Raw genomic sequence first — 6,412 nt, 5'->3', positions numbered from 1 at the left:
CATGGAAGTAGTGATCTTCTGACTTTAATCTAAACCAGGTAAATAAGAATATATCTGTAAAAATTCTTGTCTCCTCCAGCCAGGCAATAATTTTGCTCTACTTGTTCATCCTGCAAAAGATGACTGAAATTAAAGGAAAAGGAGAATAAGGGAGAAACATTCTCAAACTTCAGATGTCTCTCTCCAAGGCAGAACTGCTTTTTCTTTTTGCTATTATTGAGATTTTTAACAACCTGATGATTTTCAACCCTGTCATTAAATGCCATGGCTCACAACTAGATAAAGCTCAGACTGCAGAAAAGGAAAAAGGGAAAAGGGAAAAAAGGAAAAAAGAAAAAAAAAAAGAAAAAAAAAAAAGAAAACAAAAAGGAAAAGGAGTCATGGGCCCTCCGTGGCTGCAGCTCCCGCCAGGGAGACCAGCTCCCCGGGGCCTCTCCACAGCCGCAGGGGAGCCCCTGCTCAGGGCCGGGAGCGCCTCCTCCCTCCTCCTGCCCGGCCCTCGGGGCCGCGGGCCGTTTCTCACACTTGGTCCCTCACCCCTCACCGCCCGGCAGCGTTCGGCCCTTTCCTAAATCCGCCCTCCCGGAGGCGCCGCCAGCCTCGCTGAGGGGCTCAGCCGCGCCCTGCGGTGGGGCCGCCGGAACCGGCCGGAACCGGCCATGGCCGGCCCGGGGCAGCCCCTCAGCTCCCCTCAGCAGGGGCCGCGCAGCCAGTGCCCGGGCACGGGCACCCTCAGCAGTGATGAGTACTTATAAGAAGGGACGTGTCACAAGCTCATCTTTGCACCTAGGGCTTCCCCGTGGTTTAAGAAATACCTGAATTTAGGCAAGGCTGTTCCTTCTGCCCGTACAGGACCTGTCCGTTCACTGCCTATATGCTACTTCCAGGACAGGACGTGTCCCGGACATCCCCCCGCCCCATCCAGCCCGGAGGGTAGGGCTGTCCCCGCTGCAAAGGAGCCACAGCACAAAGGAGTTAATGCGTTACTGCACAGCAGCGGCAGAGCACCCACGAGAAACCAGCTCTCCCAGCTGCTTGTCTTCTCTTCAGCCCTTGGCCATGCTGTCCCCCATATCCTAACATATTCAGTTTACTAAAAAATGTGAGGTTAACCTTCAAGGACTGACAGTGCTCAGTCAAGCAGTGTGCCAAGGCACAATATCCACATGATGGTCTCAATTAACTTCATTTGTTGGCTGCAGCATTTCCTATATTCCAGCTGGAGAACTGCTTTGCGATGGCTTGCAGAAAGTCACTGGAAGATTGGATGAGCTTGCAAAATCATACTGATGGAATAACAAAACTTTTACATTTAAAATATATACTGAATGGGGGGATTGTTATCTGTTGGGGTGTTTGTTTTTATTTTTATTTTAGGAAACTTACCTTATTAGTAATGATCTGCAGAAAAACTAGGATAAAATACCTGATGTAGCTGTTACAGATAAAAACTTAAGTCTTTGGTGTGAGCAGCATAGTGACATTATTGTGAACTAAAGCAGAAGCAGACAAGACAGCTTGAATTACAGTTTCATCTGGTTCAAAAGGGTTGCTAGTAAAATGTATTTAGGTGATCTGCTAAAGAAAAGAATACATTGCATTTTGTAAGCACCTAGTCACAGCTAGAGATTTTGACAAAAGTTGACTTTCACACACAATTAAACAAAATAATTTCAGTTTTCTAGTTTCATAGAAGCTGAACCACAGACTGCCCTATCTCCAGGGTTATTTTGTACTGATAAAAAATCACGGGATTAATGTTTGTGAAAGAAGACAAGAAAGAACAGCATTATTATAGCCTTATTTTCTGTATATCCCAAAGTGAATATAGGAAGAGAAGTGAAGCAGGCTGCAATGTTAGAGAAGAGCCTGGAGATACTCTTGTCAGTAAGTTATCAGAACATCAAAGTCTTACCTCTGTTAGTGCTTTCTCAAACTAAACTAGTAGAGAAGTTGCTGACTGCAGTAATAAAGTTTTTAGTTGATGTTTTACTAGTGGTACCATAAGCATACACCTCCTTTGTACAGAGATAAGCAAAGAGAGAGCGAAGGAGTGAGGGGGTTACATTTGGAGGATGGAGGAACAAATGGAAGAGATTCATACTCAGTTCCCAGCTCCACAGCAGCATTTCTGCCTTGGGACTGTGGTGAGTCCACCGCTCTGAGCCCAGCCCCGGACATAAAACAATAACCCTCCCCAAGCAGAGGGGATGACAAGTGCTAAGGACTGCCAAGACACGGCCTTGAAGACAATAAAAGAGCAGAACCAGACATTACTAGAGCACTCACAAAATTCTCAGTTTTAAAAAGAACTCAATCTGCATCTCAGTTTCTCATCCTAAATCCAAGAAAAGGCAGGAAAGAACTTAATTTATTCCTTTTAGCACAGACATGGCCATTACTAATGACTTCCAGAATTTTACCTTATGAAGGTGCCACTTCAAGAGCAGTTATTCTCAAAAATATTTAAGACAAAAATGCATGTCTATGCTGTAGTCAAATACGTGAAATCATTCACAGCCTCAACACTGAAGCGTTCAGCAGTTTTGCTTGTGGAAGAACACTGATTGGAGAAATAAAAAATAGTGCATGCCATTCAGATATCTGTACAAGTCCCAGTCCTGTGAGACTCAGACATGCGTATCTAAGGTTAACATATCTGACAATGAAAGAAAGATTTGAATATTGTAGCAAATCTAAAAGCACCCTCAAAATCCCCACTGTCACTATTTAAAAACTAGTTATTGACACCCTGCATTGGCCTAGGTGGTCTCCATTCAGTGTTAAATCTTTCCTGCATCCCCAATAATACAGTGCTTTTTATGGGAAGTTCTCCTATACACTCATAATGGTCTAAAAGGAAGACATATTTATAGACTGGAAAACAAACAAACAAACTAAAGAACAGGACAGTCAAGAAAACACCTAGCTCCATGCATACCAGGCAAAGGCCTCTGCACCCTGATGAATAAGAGCTGTGGATCATTTTATTTCAAGCTAAACCAGCTTAATCTGTCATCAAGAGAAGATCTAACCATACTGAACTGAGTCTTTCCGCTCCCACTGTTATATACTGCTAACAGTAAAGGGTTCAGAAACATTAATAATTACTTGTAGTAGCCAGAAAGTAGTTTGTTTGGTTTTTTTTTTTTAATTAACATATTCCTCAAAATTTAAAAATTAGTATTCACTGTAATATCTGTTTCCCCTGGAACTTCCTTTGTACCAGGAGGCTAAGTCATGCTAGACAACCCAGAAGATTATCCTTCACTTCCAGAGCTCACCAGCATTATTTTGGGGTTCTGGCTGATTGGGGTTTTTTAAATCCATTATTAATCAGTTACATTATGCCTTGCAAAATGTAATTTTCTAAGTTATTTTCATAAATACAACTCAACTGAAATCATGGCTGCATAATAATAAAACAAACCTACAGTCTTAGATAATTCCTATATTACATACAGGGTGAAGGGTGGGTGTTGTAATAACAGAACATCGTTATTTCTCTCCCTTTAAAGTTTAAAAGGTGTTACATACAGACTTTGCAGTTATACATCAAAAGAGACAGAAAACATTCTGTTCTCTGCTACTATTTCAATATGGAAAGGTTTCATACACAATGCAATAGATTCACAGCAGGTCCTTAGAAAATATTGTACCTTCAGTACCTCTGAATAAACAGGGGACTTCAGGAGAAAAATGAATACAACAATCAATCCAAACAAATTTTAAAATAATTTCACGAATGGTTTCCCTTTCAGTAGGATAAAAAACTCTAGCGACTCTCTAAAACACTCAACTGATAGCTTACTTATTAGACAAAAATTAGTGTCCATTCAACCATGAAAAAGACAAGCCATTATATGCTATAAGAGAGATCAAACTGACATCAGCTACTGTACATCTTGACACTTACTACATAATCAAAGTAAACTTTGCTATATGTGACTGATCTAATGTACCTGTCAGTTATCAACGTCTCTGCTCAGATGAGTTTGTGTGTCACCTCCATATGTGGGACAAGACAAATAAATAAATTGCAATGTTATCTCTTCAAGCTGCTCAAACAGTAAGGGGAGAGTGCTTAGTATTCCATAATGGAGTTAGGAGTAATTTACTGAGAGATAATTTCTTTTGGACCTAAAATCTTCTGCCTCCTGTAGAGCAGACAAATAGAACTATCTAACAGGAAATGGGGCATGATAATACTGCTCTTTAAATAGAACTAACAAAATGGAAATACAATAGGCATTACAAAATATACAGCTAACAGTTATCAAAACCTTTGATGTTTTTATAGCTATTTACTGCAAAAGATTGTATTAGCTGCTCTAGCCCATTTTAATACAAGAAAAGTTTAACGTGTGTTTTTTAAAACACTTTAAAAAAAAAAAAGTTAAACCTCTGAAGTAGCACTCTCAGGTATCTGGGGAAACTGAGTGTGAGGAGGGAAAGCCACTTCATTGATGAAATAACAAAGATTTGGCAATCAACTCCAGCAGTGGTGTACACGATGGACTATGGTTGTAACAGTACTGATGATTTAATCATCCAGAACTAACCTTCCTGTATCTGAACAGAGATGCAGCAGGGTCCAGAGGCCAGAAGATTCACCTGGGACTTGAAAGACTAATTCTACTTCTGACTTTGTCCCTGCAGCTCTACACACCTTAGGGAAGATGTTTCATCACTTTTGCCACACTTTGCCCTGTCTGCAAAGCACAGTCTCCTTAGGGAGAAGAGCGTTGCTCACGCTGCTACTTTACAGTGCCTCCAGGATCCTGAGCCTCAGCACTGCCATAGCACAATCCCCGACGTAAGTCATTTCAGAAGTGATGGCCTGGGCCCAGTCTCAGTTTGCAGAATTGATATTTCCAGGCAAAGCTAGGAGGGGCTGGAGTCAGCAGAAACAGCAGAACCAAGACTCAAGGAGCACTTCTCACAGCAGTGTCGCTTATGTATCATCTCTTCTCTGCTGCTCTGTGTGAAAAGTCACAGATTTCAGACAGCAGTAAGCTCTGTCATGGCATTGCAGATCCAATTCCTGAAGAGATTTGGGTCAGCTCACTTATGCTACCCTTCCTGGCTTTGCAGGGGATTCAGTCCATCCACTACAGCATAGACAATAAATGACAATTAAACATTAACGCTGTAGACATCCTTACTGGGGTGGTTTTTTTTTTTTTTTTTTTTGTTTTGTTTTGTTTTGTTTTTTTTTTTGTTTGTTTGTTTGTTTTTTCTTCCTCCCCCTCCCCCTGCCACCTTCTCTAAGTCATACTTTTAGCAACAGTTTTTGAACTTCAAAAGGAACAAAACAAGTCTGAGTGACTAGGAAATTCACCATGGCACCTTGCTCAGAGTGAAGTTGTGTTTAAGTTTCTTCCTCATAAGAACTTGTCAGCTCTCCTCCGGTTTGCCAAACACAACCCTTCAGCACAGCACACCTCTGCCCCTTGTCTGCAGCCCCAAAGACTATAACCAAGGTCTTACAGGACAATTAAATTTGTTGAGCTGATTTTGGGGGGTCTTTTTACCTTTTTGTCAGCTTGATAAATATAAATTCCTTTCATTGTATTCCCTCTCTTGATTGCATCACTATACCAAAATCATCTTGGTTCTGGCCTCTCTTTTGTCTTTTCTCTTCTGTCCTCGGCCCAGTGATACCTCTCTAATGTGAAAAGATAAATTATCCAGGAACAAAATTGTTGCCATAATAGAAAGGGAAATGACTGCAGCTACCCAAACCCAGCTTCACCCTGCATCTTAGGGTAAAGTTGAATCTCCAAGCCACCAAGAATGCTGCTTTATAACAAAATTTTCAAGGCACTCTGTGCTGAGCGTCTTTCTAGAGCGTTTCTTTTGTCCTTTTGGTTTGTGTCACTTCCCTCTTGGGGAAGTTTTTTAGTACAACAAAATATTTATCAATGCTAAATTCTCTGTGAAGAAGAGGTGGAAAGATTCTCTTCAGTGGAAAATATTTTAAATATTTCACTTTGCAAGTAGCTCTGTGAATACAGGGAAGAAATACATAACTTAAACACAAGGAGTTACTGACCCAGAAGTGATTAGCATTAGTGTAAAGCTTTCAGACCCTTTTTCATCTTATTGATTCTAAGCAGAATAAATCCGTAAATGATAATAGGGCTCAACTTAAATTACCTACAGCAAGTGCTGCTTTTCAGCTCTCGTCAGACGGTCATGCTGTTCAATCAGCTCCATTCTGTATGTACAAAGCAAATTAATGTGTATAAAACAGTCGTAACTCAGGCCAGTTTTCAACAAAAGAAACTTTTATGTTGCACACAACTGCCTTTTATTGACATGCTTTTAATTGAACCTATAATGCTATGTCCAATATTCTACCTTATTATAGCAGAAAATACATATATCTTTCAAAATACTGACCATACCT

The sequence above is a fragment of the Tyto alba genome, unplaced genomic scaffold, assembly GCF_018691265.1.
Source record: "Tyto alba isolate M040663 unplaced genomic scaffold, T.alba_DEE_v4.0 Super-Scaffold_5, whole genome shotgun sequence".
Classification (NCBI taxonomy): Eukaryota; Metazoa; Chordata; class Aves; order Strigiformes; family Tytonidae; genus Tyto; species Tyto alba.
Note: the sequence above shows the minus strand (reverse complement) of the source record.